Source organism: Marmota flaviventris, chromosome 15 (genome assembly GCF_047511675.1).
Source record: "Marmota flaviventris isolate mMarFla1 chromosome 15, mMarFla1.hap1, whole genome shotgun sequence".
Classification (NCBI taxonomy): domain Eukaryota; kingdom Metazoa; phylum Chordata; class Mammalia; order Rodentia; family Sciuridae; genus Marmota; species Marmota flaviventris.
In genome coordinates, this window is record NC_092512.1 from 52678758 (window position 1) to 52693855 (window position 15098).

General features: G+C 38.7%; 1 protein-coding gene across 10 annotated transcripts in view; it reads left to right on the top strand.

The window, feature by feature from the left end:
• The window catches only part of Pag1 (phosphoprotein membrane anchor with glycosphingolipid microdomains 1), a 134402-nt gene that overhangs the window by 64607 nt on the left and 54697 nt on the right, over nt 1-15098 (top strand). Inside the window, exon 3 of one of the 10 annotated variants that reach the window (XM_071602272.1) lies at nt 12724-12856. The exons of the other annotated variants lie outside the window; for them this stretch is intronic. The gene's annotated coding sequence lies outside the window, so the exon portion shown is untranslated. The remainder of the gene's footprint in view (nt 1-12723; nt 12857-15098) is intronic. 10 annotated transcript variants of the gene reach the window in all.

Below are 15098 nucleotides of genomic sequence, written 5' to 3' on the forward strand. Positions count from 1 at the left end.
CTTACGCTTCCAGCCTTGGGCAACCACTGGTCTGCTTTCCATCTCTAGTGAGCAATTCTTCCAGGAAGCATCAGTCAATGGCAGAGTCCATATCCCACAAGGCAGCATTATCTGTACACTTACCTTTGATGGTGGGAGCTGTTAGTTTGCAGTATCTGACAGGAAAGACTAAAGTTTCTAAATGTGGCTGATTAGGAGAATGAATCTCATCAGAAATAACAAGCTGAAAACAGCCACCAATTCAGTGTGTGGAAAAGTACTCTTGAGTCATTTTCAATTGTGTGCATCAGCCATTTGCAGTCAGCCCTGACCGTACTGTACCCCTGTGCATGAGACGCTTCTCACAGAATTAAAATCTATGATCAATGATTTGTAGGTTTTATGGTCTTATGGCACTGGTATACAGTTTACCCAGCAAAATCCCTTGTGGACATTCTATGTGCAGCACCTTGGCAGGACAAACAGAATAGTTCCACCTCCAGAAAACTTGCAGCAGCAGTGAAGAGAGGTGGATGTGCACCGACAAATGCAAAATAATGTCCAAGTGCTCTTGGTGCAGCACAGAGGGGCCATGGAGTCAGTCAGCTGTGCCTGGAAACTGATGGGAAGGGGCTGTCACAAACAACTCCTAAAGAAACTGGCTCTGGAGACTACTAAGGAGCATTAGTAATGCTTAGGGAATGAGAGAAGAGAATTTAGGTGGAGGAACTAGCACTTTCAAATGCATGGAGAGGGAAAAGGAGGAGAAAGGGGAGAGGAATGAGAGGGGCACATGAATTCAAAACGGCGGTAAAAGGGCAACATTGTAAGGATGCATATTTTTAAAATAAAGCTGTTTAGCTGGGCCCAGTGGTACATGCCTGTAATCCCAGGGGCTTGGGAGGCTGAGGCAGGAGGATCACAAGTTCAAAGCCAGCCTCAGCAATGGTGAGGCACTAAGCAACTCAGTGAGACCCTGTCTCTAAATAAAATACAAAATAGAGCTGGGGATGTGGCTCAGTAGTTGAATGCCCCTCAGTTTAATCCCCGGTACCCCCCAAATATATATATGAATGATTAAAAACACAGGTTTGCATCCTACTATAAAGAAGAACTGGGAATTTTAGTTTAAGAACAAGAATGATTTGTGCATCTCCTACCACAACTGGTGGGGCCCATCAGCATAGAATGGAGAAACATACCATGAGATCACAGTTCATTGTGGAAATTTGTGTCATCCCCAAAATTGCTTCTACTGAAGAGTGTGGAGCACCAATGACTCTCTCTTAGTGCTCTACAGATTTCAGTAGTAACAAAACCAAAGATTAGTAGGCATCTGTGAAACACAGGGGGAGAACTCTTCACCCCTTCTTGTGGTTGGTCCATGACTTATCCCTCTCTATTTCCCTTCTGTCTTTGCCCTTCCTTTCCACTTGTCCCTCTTCCTTTTTTATACACACACCCACCCATCCCTCTGATAGAAATCTTCCAGCTTGAAAACAAAAAGATAAAAGAAAGGGAATGCATAGAAGAAAATGTTGTCCAAATCAGATAAGCACCTCCAAATAAGGAAGAAACAGATGTTCTATCAAAATCATCATCTGAAAATTTACATGACCTTCTTACTTTGTCATAAAAAATGTGAATTGGGTAGTGTGAGAGCAGAAGGCTTGAGAAATAGGTAACAGTAGAGCTTCCAGTGACAGTGTGCATATACCTAGTGTTTTACAGCTGGTGAACAAAACACTTTCACATGCATTTTCTCCTTTGGGCCTCTCACCAATGCTTTAAAGTAGGCAATGCTTCCATCTCTCTGTGGAAGGGGAAACTGAGTCCCAGAAATGGGTAGAAGGTAGTCAGGTCTCAGAGCTGTGTCCATTGACACCTCAGCTTTTTTTTTCTTCTCTGTGACACTCTCATGCCTGCCTGGCCTTAGCAAAATGTACTTGGCATCCCATGGGTTTGTCTCTCGGCCTAAACTTTCCAATTTTTATCCCCTCAAGTCTTCTATTAGTTTTCTTACCTTTGAAGAATCTCAGAAGTTAGCAAAGAATATTAATCCATGTTCTTATAAAGTGGATTGGTCATTTTAACAACAAGCTTGATAAGTCATGGGGATACAATGTTCCTTTTTAAATTAAATTAAATTATAATTTAATTTCAGAAATAGTGATAATTACTTCCTCATTCATGCTGCCAAATCTATGGGTACTATCGTGAGCTTAAGCAAGACAGGAAGGACCAAAAAAAAAGATATTTTGATGGTCACCAGGCTTTGGGGTATTTCCTGGTACTGGTTTAGAACTATTGGCAATACTGTTCATAAGAAGAAATCGCTAACTGATTATTCCACTAATTCATATCATGCAATCCTTAGCTTCTCCATCTGAAGGAAGAAAGCAAAGAAATTGTGGAAGTACAGTTCTACAGTGCAGGATCATACAGTGCTATATTCATTTTCTAGAAGTTTCCAGACATAATAGTACACAACTGCCTCCTTATATCCCAAAGTTATCAAATAGCTAAAATGTATTGATGAAAATGGGGATATAAACAGCACCTAAGATAAATCAAGGGCCATAGCATCCCCTCACGGATGGTTCTGGCTCCTCTAAGGACCATGCTCCTGGGCAGTGGCCTCTCACCTTGCAGTATTTCTTTCAGATCATATAAAGGCCAGATAAAATGGCAGATCAGGTCTCTGGGGCTCATTCTCTTAAGTCTGAGGTTAGTCTTGCTACAGAACTTTTTTTTTCCCTTCAGTGATGATTTGAAACAGTTTTTCTTACCTCTACTACTTCTTAACTACAGGCTAGTTACCATGGCAACACCTGTTGATGGCAAATCAAACATAAAAAACATGTAATTCTGCAGTGAGGAAGTCACAACCCTATGTCCTGCTTCTCACTCCCCCACTTAGATTCAGAATATAATTGTGTTTCTTCTTTCTAATCTTGTTGTTTGCACCCATTTTCTCCTGCTGTTTTAGTTTTACATGCTAAGATGCAATCTTGTCACCCTTTGGAAGATTTGTTGTCTGGTGATTTTTACCAATAACAAAAAAAAAAAAAAATACAGGTCTTGATCCAAGAGTTCAAAATGTTTATAACCAGTTTTTTCTTTCTCCTTTTCTCTCCTATTTACTTCTTCCCTTTTATCCCTGCACCCTCACCTTACATGATCAACTAGATGGGCTCATGTTCCTTCTTTCATTAGACAGCAAAGTGTTATAGTAGCGCAATGCAGATGTCATGACTCACTTAAAATATCATTACTCTGGACATTAAAACAACTAAAAATAAATTGGTTTATATATAATGCTAACTATTTCTACAGATATATTGAAAGAAACATATTCTAGATGGTCAGCAAATTGAAGAGACTTGTTTTTTTAAAAATGTACTAAACAGTCATAAACTATTAGTTGCTCGTCTCCTCTTACTGAAACCTAGCTATATCAAATAATCTATATTTACATAAGTGTTCTGGCTTGCCTGACCTGAGTAGAGTATTGCAGGAGAATCTTTGGGTCTAAGTACTCCTCTGAAAGGAGAGAACAAGTACCCAAGCAGCTGTGTGAGCACAACTGGGTCTCAGTTTCTTTGTCCCTGATATTAGGAGTTGAGCTGAAATATTGTAGAATTTGCTTTTAACTCTAAAACTATATTAATCTAACTCTGAAATAGGTACAACTGCTAAGCAGTCTAACAGAAGCATTATTTTACACAAAGGTCTGAGAAAATAGAGGGCAACCAGGACAGTCTTAGAAGCATGAATTTGGAATGACTTTTCAAAGACAAGGCAGAGTGAATTAGTGAAGAGGAGGAATCAAAATAAGTGATCTAACATACAGAGAAAGAGAGAGTTGGAATGTGATATGTCCAGATAAAGGAAAACAGTTCCCCGGGAATTTTGGTCAATTCAAATTCTTACGGAATCCTTTTGAAACTTTTCTCACAAGTAAAAATTATTGAGTTTTCTCATGAATTCTGTGGCATGTTGTTTTCATAATTAGTCCCTCAAGTTATTGCTGAAAACAATATTTAAAAAATATAAATCCCCTCTTTGTTTAGTGAATTATGTGAATCTGCCTGTGATTCCAATAACCATTTGAATTGATGTAATTGAGAAATAATTTCAGTACAACAGCTGGATTGATGTGGGGACCTTGAAAGACACAAAGGATTGAAGAATGCCCTTTCCTTGTGTGCACAACTCTGAATTTCCCCCTTTTATAAAGATCCCAATTACATGGGATCCGGGTCCACCCTCCTCTAGTATAATCTCATCTTAATTATATTTCTGATGACCCCTTTCTAAATAAGGTCACATTCTGAGATACCGGAGGTTAGTACTTTAACATACAGATTTGGATGGACACAATTCATCCCCATAACAGGCTAAAAAGGACAGTATGCAGGCCTGCATGCTCTCACACAGTCCAGTATTCTGAGTATGACTACCCTGTGGAGATGGAGCCATCATAATACCTTCAGTTCTGCTAATGACACCCCGCCTTATAATTCATAATCTATCTAACATTCATTACGCACTTACTCTTGTAAGACTCTTGTTGGGGGTGCTTAAGTGTACATTGGTTCTTCAGTTACTTGTTTTCCAATCCATCTCCTTGACTTGCTCTGTGATTCTGAGCATTACATCTCACCATGTGTCTCGGAATTTCCCTAAAGTTCAACTTAGTACATCTAGTAGTTATTTTCCATCAAATAAATAATTGAAATGTACATAAGACAGCAATGTATAGAAGGAGTCCCAGATCGTGAGAAAATGACACCGCGCTGGTGTGGAGTCTTCAGGCAGCATGGGAAGTCTAAGAGCCAAGTGCTCGTGTGTGTGTGTGTGTGTGTGTGTGTGTGTGTATGTGTGTGTTTTCACACATCTGTTCTTTCATTACATATTAGCAGGGATGTTGGTTCTAGGATGTGCCCCCTCCCTGCAGATACCAAATCTTACATAAAATGACACAGTGTTTGCAAATAACCTTGTTTATCCTCCTATATCCTTTAAACCCTCTCTAGATTACTTATAATACTTAATACAATGTGAATAATTGTTAAACTGTATTGTTTGGGAATAATGACAAGAAAAAAGTCTGTATATATTGAGTATGGCTGCAGGTTTTTTCCAAAATATATTTGATCCACAGTTGGCTGAATCCATGGACACAGAGGGCCGTGTGTGAGTGTGAACTGACATTTGGTAGGAGGCCTTGGCTTTGGACTGGGCATCTGCATTGAGCCCAAGAGACCAAACAAGGATCAAGATTAATCACAGTCACTGAACTTTGGCTGTTTGCAGGACCTGTAGCCAGACTAATTAGACTAAGGCAATTTAACTAGTTAAGTTATAACCAATTGACTGGATGAATGACTAGGCTGTAACCAATTAAGTTGTTTTTGTACCTCACTTGCGTTTCTCAGAACCTACTCTAGTTCTGGAAACCGCAAAATTGGGAATCTGCTTTTATTTTGTTTTGCTCAAATAAGCTTAAATAAATTTAATTGGTCTAAGGAATTTTCCTTTTAACTGTGTGTGTATAGAATATATGTACATATATAGTCTTTACATATACAGAGAGACAGAGATACAGTCTTATAAACATATATGGAAAGGACACTATAAAGTTACTTTGTCTCACATGGCCCATTTACAGAATGCCAACCTAAGCACCCCCTACCCTCACATGGGTCCACCCATCCCTCTGAAACACAGACACTTTACAAACAACAGTCTTTGACAGCACACAGGGCTTCTAGGCATATCCACAGAGCTCAGAGGCATCTCCTTTTGTGACCCCCAGGCAGCCCTGGCCTCAGGTCCACACAAACAGCACTGTCATTCTGCAGATTCTCTAGAACAGCAGGAAGGGAAGGGCCCGTTCCAGCCCAAAGTGACTCTGTGGCTCGGACTTCTAACTGTGAATAGATACTCATGAATCGGAGGCCTCAAAGGCATACCTGGGCAAACTTCCAGTTCCTGCCCCCACACCTTCCTCTGCTTCTTAGGGGAAATCATCTTTATGTGTCTCTCCCCACATATACACCCACTTACACAACTTTGCGGGGAGGGCCTGGCCGCCCACAGCCCTTCATCTCCACCATTTTTGGTGATCCTAGAGGAAACAGGAGTTAGAAGAGCTGTTTCTCATCAGGATGTTCTGGAGGCTGATCGAAGGCCATGTGGTGGATCAGACAGTGTTGTAGGTGGCTCTCTCAACCAGGTGCCCATCCTGAGGGAAAGACAAGACAAAAAGCTCAAAGCCCTCTAAATGGCAGTGAAAGCCCCAGTGTGGGGGGGTGTGGGGAGAGTGGAAGGTTCTGGAGCAATATGTACCTTTTGTTCTGTTTATTCATAAGCAAGAAACTAACATTGACAGGTGCTAAAGAAAATGAATGAATGAATGAATGAATGAATGACTGTACTCTTTGTGCTTGGTTTCATGTTTATTTACATCATCTAAAGGAAATATTTTTGAAATATTTCTTTTGCTACCAATTTGTAAACTAGCAATTAGAAGAGTCATTTTATGTAATGAAGCAGCATTTAAATACTGAAGCTAGTCTTTTTAATGTTAGCATTTATTCTACCTTTATGTTCAGATGTCTGAGAAGCATGCTACAGAGCTTCCCCTAAATACATCAGATATAGATATTGCAAAATATGTTGTTCTTTGCCAATAAAAGAAATTCTTGTTTCTTCTTGAGTACTTCATCATTTTAATTATTTCCCTTCTAATATTGAAACTGCAAGGAGTTTATGTCCAAGCCATGCTTAGGATTTATGCTGACAGATAAGGCTCATGCTACCTTGGTTCATTTTAAGCCTTTTTCCAGGTAGCAATAGAAGGGTTTTGCTAATAAAATATCATTTGTTAATAAATCAATATATGTATTATAATTGTATCTGTGTTACCTGGATCCCAGACTGTAGATAGCATAAGAATACATGTTTAAGGATTTTTATCATCAACTCTCTAGAATTCAGGAAAAATATCTTCCTCTTAGAAAGGAGATTATTTTATAAAATTGTACCTTTGAAAGGATTTTCAGAAGGAACTATTTTCCCAGTGTCATAATCTTTTTGATGGTTAAAAAAAAGTCTGTTTTTTTTTAAAAAAAAAAAAAAAAAAAAAACCTTTATCTTTATCTCCAGGGTATCCTGTCTCTTTGGCACCTCTGTGAATTATCTTTCCTTGCTTCTTCCATTTTTCTGTTTGCAATGAGAAAAATAAAACCCAGAACACACTCCTCTTAATGGACTGTTGCTTTGTATCCATCAGGGATTTCAGCTGTTCGGGTGTGTAAAAAAATGAAGCAGGAGACATCAGATGGCATGAAGACTAGAACTGTTAGCACAGTAAATACCAGGAAGGCTGAAAGTGTGAGCCAGAGCAGCTGAGTCAGGGCATGAGAGGCACAGCTGGGGGAACCAGCAAGAGAAACAGCCAGAAACAGGAGGGAGCTTAGCCAGGCCAAGGAGAGCAAGAATCACAGGATGAAGGAGAAGGCACTGCTGGTTATGTTTTTCCGATATTGCACAGTACCTCATAGCCCGCTACACTGTTTTTAGCCACCACTTTGATTGCTATAACATTGAGCACTTTTAACATCATTTTATTGCATGATTGCTGTGAAGGACTGAATTCTAAAATTTTAATGAAGGGAAATATCTATGGTTTGAGGTTGATTTCTATGTTATTGTTAATTTATCAAAGCCGTCATAGAATTCAGATGGATTAATGAGAAATAGCATGCATTAGTTTGGGGATTTTTTTTTCACTAAAAGTATATCAAATTGCTGACATTTATCATTTGGACAAATTAGATGTGTGAAAAATTAACTGGGTTAGTAGCTGGTTTGGTGGGTATATCCAGAAGGAACTGCTTAATAAATTGTTCTTTTCCTGGAAGGAGATTTTTGATATTTTCTCCTAATCCCGTCTCCATCAACATTAGGCCTCACTTCGGTAAGAGTCTATCAGTGCATGACCTTAAGCTGGAAGAGATGACTAATATAATAAATGACAAAGCAGAATTTGGGAAAATTTTGACATTTAACACAATCACCCAAAGCTCAGAAGCAGAACTGCCATAGGGATCCTGCAAGTGGCCTCTCCCAGGGGGAAATTGCAAAAGGACAGAAGGAGAGACATGGTTTAGCAACATCATGTTTGAAAAATTATTAGATCTTGTTTTTTAATATTTATTTGCTCATTATAGAATCTATTTTGATATATTTATGCAAACATGGAGTTTATTTAATTCTAATTAGGATCCCACTCTTGTGGATGTACACGATGTTAAGATTCACTGTGGTGTGTTCAGAAAGTTATGTCCGATTCATTCCACTGTCTTTTCTATTCCCACCCCCACCCCTTCCCTTTATTCCCCTTTGTCTAATCCACTGAACTTCTATTCCCATCAACATTCAACATTTGTTTTGGGGGGTTTTGGCTTATTTCACATAGCATAATAGTCTCCAGATCCATCCATTTACCAGCAAATGTTGTAAAGTTATTCTTCTTTGTTACTCAGTAATTCCATTATGTATATAAACCACATTTTCTTTATCCATTCATCTGTTGAAGGGCACCTAGTTTGGTTCCATAGCTTAGATATTGTGAATTGTGCTGCTATAAATATTGTTGTGGCTGCATCACTGTAGTATGCTAATTTTAACTCCGTTGGATATATACCAAGGAAGTCAAACTGCCGCAGTCTGGCTGGGCACAATCAGGAGCCACTTGTCAAAAGAAACTAACTTTATTTTTAGAACCACACACACCAAACAAAACAGCCTCTCAGGAAAAACCCTCAGAGCCTCAACTGCCACCACCAGCTTTTCACAAGCCTCTCTCTCCCACCCAAGCTTCTTTCCACCTCCCACAATCCTCCTGCTCTTGAGGCCGATTGGCTGGGTCATGTGGGCGGAGCCAAAAAGGTCCCCCAATGAGCAGCTCCGTGGTCTGAAAGGGCAGGGAAACAGTCCAATGAGCATCACCGCAGAGGAGCCAATCAGCTAGATGTTGCTGGGGCCGAGGAGCCAATCAGCTAGATGTTGCTGGGGCCGCTGTGAGCCAATCATCAGCCGGCAGCTGGAAGTTTGCTGGCAGCTGGAAGTTTGCTGGGGCCCCTTCGGCTGTGGCTCTCAACATCAAACGTGGTTTCATTCCTAGATTTTTGAGGAATTTCCACACTGCTTTCCAGAGTGGTTACACTAATCCAGTCACACCAGCAATGGATGAATGTACCTTTCCCCCACATCCTTGCCAACATTTGTTGTTACTTGTATTCTTTATAATTGCCATTCTGACTGAAGTGAGGTGAAATCTCAAGTGTAGTTTTAATTTGCATTTCTCTAATTGCGAGGGATATTGAACATTTTTTCATATATTTGTTGACCATTCATATTTCTTCTTTTGAGAAGTATTTGCTTAGTTTCTTTACCCATTTATTGATATTGATCAACTATTTGGAGGTTTTTGTTGTTGTTGTTTGGTGTTAAGCTTTTTGAGTTCTTTGTATATCCTAGAAATTAATGCCTTATATGAGGTGCGGGCTGGCAAAGATTTTCTCCCATTGTATGGGCACTCTCTTCACACTCTTGATCATTTCCTTTGATGTGAAAAAGCTTTTTAGCTCGATAGCATCCCATTTGTTAAATCTTGATTTTACTTCTTACACTTTGGAAGTCTTTTTGAGGAAGTCAGGTTCCTAAACTGACATGTTGGAGAGTTGGGCCTGCCTATATTTTCTTCTATTAGGTGCAGGGTTTCTGGTTTAATACCTAGGCCTTTGATCCACTTTGAGTTGATTTGTGTACAGGGTGAGAGGTAGGAGTTAAATTTCATTCTACTACATATCGATTTCCAGTTTTCCCAACACCATTTATTGAAGAGGCTGTCTTTTTTCAAACATATGTTTTCATCACTTTAGTCCAATATGAGATGACTGTATTTATATTGGTTCGTCTGTATCTTCTGTACTGGTCCATTGGTCTTCATGCCTGTTTTGGTGGCAATACCATGCCATTTTTTGTTTCTATAGCTCTGTAGTATAAATTAAGGTATTGTGATACCTCCTGCTTCACTTTTCTCTCTAAGGATTGCTTTGGCTATTCTGGGCCTCTTATTTTTCCAAGTGAACTTCACGACTGCTTTTTCAATCTTTATGAAGAATGTCATTGGAATTTTTAATAGGAATTGCACTAAATCTGTAGAGTACTTTTGGCAGTATGGCTATTTTGGCAATATTAATTCTGCCTATCCAAGAACATGGAAGATCTTCCCATCTTCTAAGGTCTTCTTCAATTTATTTCTTTAGTGTTTGGTAGTTTCCATTGTAGAAGTCCTATGCCTCTTTTTTTAGATTGAGTCCCAAAAGTAGTTTTTTTTTTTTTTTCTTTTTTGAGGCTACTGTCAATGGGATATGTTTTCTAATTTCTCTTTCCCTCTTTCACACTTCTATTCAATATAGTCCTTGAAATTCTAGTTAGAGCAATTAGGCAAAAGAAGGAAATCAAAGGGATATGAATATGAAAAGAAGAGCTCAAACTATCTGTATTTGCTGATGACATGATCCTATATTTAGAAGACCCAAAAAACTCCACCAGAAAACTTCCAGAACTCATAAATTAATTCAGAAAAGTAGCAGGATATAAAATTAATACCCTTCAACCAATTGTGTTCTTATTAGTCAAGTATATATCATATATGTCAACAATACTATTTAGATGGTTAAAAAAATTTAAAAAAACTCCTCTGCTTCCTGAAAAAAGTATATTATATAAACCAACAAAAGTCAGGGTCCTGTACTACTCTTCACTGAAGTCTAGTTCATCTGGAGAACTGTCTTTGACCTGGATCATTTAGAAGAGGAAAACCAGAAAATGAAAATATCCGCTCCCAGTTTGTCTCTTCCTGCCTTCTCTCTTTCCTCGCTATTTGTTCCTCTTGCATGCCTTATCTTTCCCTCCTCAAATCTAAATTTTTTTCTAGCCAAAGCAGGAAATACTTATGGTGGTTAAATGGACCCTACAGTCCCATGGAGCATGTCACTAATCACACTTTATGCCTCACCCACAGTGGAGTATTGCTCAATGCTGGCTGAATTTGTTTGTTGAATTTTAATCTTCCAACCTGAAATGGTATTGTCTCAGTGTGATCACAGAGATGAATACCATTGCATTCCTGGTGGTATTTCGCCATCTAAATTCAGAGGCTGGTATCCCAGGAATGACACCCAAGTTTCATAGTTGGATGTGCCGTATATCAGCTCATTCTGTTCCTATGTTTCTGGATATTGAGCACTGAATGATTCACAGTGCCTGGGAGATATCTTTAATTGCTGATTAAGTGAATCAATTTTTAAAAATCAAAGTAGACTCAAGGATATTGCTATAATAAAGCCATCCTTACTCAAAGTCCCTATAGACAAAGAAGGGAGTAGGATTAGGTCACTCATACCACCCACAACAATGTTTCCAACATGCAAATGTCATCTATGTACTCACTATCTTTTATGTTACAATGGAAATAAACAGAACATAAGCCAGTCTATGCCAGATTCCCTTTATAATTAAGGACAGCCTCCATCCTCCGGAGTCCTGTCTCTGAGAAGCACTGTTAAATTTAAGCTGGGAATGGAAGCAATGTCAGCCGAAGCTCAGACTAGGCCATCTGTCAGGTGCAGATCTCATCCATCATGGTCCCAGTGGCCCAGAAATTAAACTCTATTTCATTTCCTCTGTGTGGCTTTAGTCAGAACAGGCCTTTAGGTTAGTTGGGTAACCATATCGTGAACTCCCAGAACGCCCTTGTTTTGTTCTTATATTATGAGTGTCACCGTCAAGGATGAAAACCTGCTAACAGCCCTCACGAAAGCTGTCAATGGGATAGATGTCGAACTTGATGTTCCTCTGACTGAGTATATGTAGGTGGGGGGATCAGTCATACTTGAGTAGATAGCTGGTTCCAGGATTTGTAAAATTCCACACAACAGAAAAATGAATATTGAATGCATGGGTTTCTGTTTGATTGAATTAGTAATCATTTGCAGTGGTGAACTACTATCCACATGTAGAGGTAGTCAGGCAGGTTACAGGGGACCTGAAGGAACATTTGGTCCATGCAGAATTATACTCAGATGGTCTCAGTCAGAACATGATAGTTTTCAGTGGAGCTAGGTGATCTGCTTCAGTGCCACAACTCCATCAGTCCAGCTAGAATTAAACTTGGGTTTGCCACATTTCTCTAAGATTAATCTGGAAAATGACTGATCTTATAAAGTCCCTTGTATTTTTTTTTCTTTTTTGGTAAGAGCTGTATTGAGATACAATTCACATATTTTACAATTCATCCATTTAAAGTATGCAATTTAATAGGGTTTAGTATAGAGTTGTACAATCATCAATTTTAGCACATTTTCATCACCCCTTGGCTGTCATCATCTCTCTATCCCCCCGTTGCCCCTAGCCTTAAGCAACCACTAATCCACTTTTCATCTCTGTGTATTTGCCCATTTTGAACATTTCTTATAAAAGAGGATCATATAATATACAGGTTTTTTCCCCTTGCTGTGTGTTCTGTATTCACAATACATCCATGTTATACTATGTGTCCATGCTTCATTCCACTTAATGGCTGAATGAGATTCTTTTGTGTGATTATAACAAATTTTGTTTATCCATTCACATTGGGTTGTTTTCTATTTTCTGCTGTTCTAGATAATGCTGCTATGAACATCAATGTACAAGATTTTGTGTTCGTAAATTTGCAGTTTCTCTTGGTGTATACTTAGGACTGGAACTGTTGAGTCAAATGATAACTCCATGTTTAACAGTGATGAAGAACTGCTAGGTAATTTTCAAAGTGGCTGCATCATCTTATCCTCTTAGCAACAGGCTGTGAGGGTCCGATTTCTCTATAGCCTCCCTGACCCTCATTATTATCTTAGGTATCTTTATTTTGCCTATGTCAGTGGGTGTAGATATGAAGTGATATCTCCTTATGGCTTTTAAAACTTCTGTTCTATTTAGTTATACATAACAGTAGAATGCATTTTGATGCATCATATATAGATGGAGTATAATTTCTCATTCTCCTGTGGCTTTAATTTGCATTTACTTGATGATGATGTTGAGCATCTTTGCATGCTCCTCCCTCTTTCTTGTCACTGGGGATTGAACCCAGGGGTGCTCTATCACAGAGCTACATCCTCAGTCCTTTTTACTTTTTATTATGCTTTTATTTCAAGTTGCCAAGGGTTTTTGCTATATTGCTGCCACTTGGACTTGTGTTCCTCCTGCTTCTGCCACCCAAGTTGCTGGGATATAGACATGCACTACCGTACTCAGCTCTTTGCATGTGCTTATTGGTCATTTATATATCTTTTTTGGAGAAGTATCTATCTGCCCATTTTCCATTTTACCATTTTCCCATTTTCTTTTGGGTTTTTTTAATTGAGTTATAAGAATTTTTATGTATTCTAGATGTATTAACCAAGTGCCATATCAGGTGATTTGAACATATTTTCTCTTATTCCTTGTGTGTCTTTCACTCTCTAGATAGTACTTTTAAAAGCACAATTATTTTTATTTGGATGAAGTCCAATTTATCTCTTTTTTTTATTGCTTGTACCTTGAGGTGCATCTAAAGCCCCACTGTCAAAATTTAAACTCATGAAGATTTACCTCTATGTTTCCTTGTAAGAGTTTTGTAGTTTTACTTCTCACATTTAGGTATTTTCTCCATTTTATGTGAACTTTTTTATATGGTCTGAGTTAAGGATCCCACTTTATTCTTTTGCATATAGCTATTTAGTTGCCCAGAAGCATTTGTTGAAGTGACAGTTCTTTCCCCATTTAACAGTCTTAGGACCTTTATCCAAAAAAATTTTTAAAAATCAACTCACCATGTAATTAAAGGACTATGAATATGTGGGATTATTTCTGTGGAGGCTGAACTCTGTCCCATTGGTCTGTATGTCTGTCTTTATGATAGAACCATAACTGTCCTGATTACCTCATTTCCTTGGAACATTTTTAATTCACGAAATGTCTGTTTTGAAAATGCCAAATTACATTCCACCTTTATATCATTAAATTAACTGTCAAGTTGTGTTTTTCAAATCTGGCTCTTTATTCACATTGAGTAATAGAAAAACTACTGAAATAATTAACATATTATTTCTAATATATATTAATATAATCTGTCATTTTAAGAAAAATATTTATTTTTATTGCAGTAATTTAATTTGGGTAATTAAACTACCCAGCTAACTAATTCAAGAGACTTCTCTGGGATTGACCATTATCATAGAAAACTGGAGAGGCGTACAGTTGGAATCCACATCTCAATATGCCTGAGTGGTGGGGGTTTGAAGGAGGTTTGATTTGAAATCTAATGAAAACACAAAACAATGGCTTCAGAGTGCACTGATCTGTCAAGCACCTCTCCCAGTGAAGCCCTGTCCTCCTACCTTGCGTGATTGACAGTAGAAAGACCTGAAGTCAGGTTGGAGGCAGACAGCTCATGATTGTGTGTGTTGTTCTGATCTTTTTAGATTTATTTTGAAAAATAAGAAAATAATAACGTAGCTGAACGCAACAGCAAACAAGGCAGCGTTTCCCTCTTGATAACTGGCAGGGAAACAAGAGATGTACCTTCAGATAATATAAATAATCTGCTGACTCTGGAAGAAAGAGGCATTCAGTCTGAGATGATAATATAGCAGTAGATGCAAATCTGAAAGCTTCGTGTTCTACCCAGTGTTTTATATTGAAAATCAGGAGTTGTGCCTCAGTCTGCTAATGTCATGGAGAGGGTCTGGATCTTAGTCCTCAACCAGGATATTCTCCTTAGAGTGTGAACACATTTATTCCTTCATTCATTCCATCCTCCCCATCCCCTCCTCCCTCTCATTGGCTTCTGAGGTGGTGTCTTTACATAAACGTTCAATGCACAAGATGCTTTATGGAAAGAGAACCAGAGAGGGAATCAGGGATGGAGGAAGAGTTGGGCAACAGTTGAGCAGAACCACAGACAGGACTGGCAGCTGAAAAATCAGAAGAAGACAGTCTCCTCCATTTTGTGTCTTCCC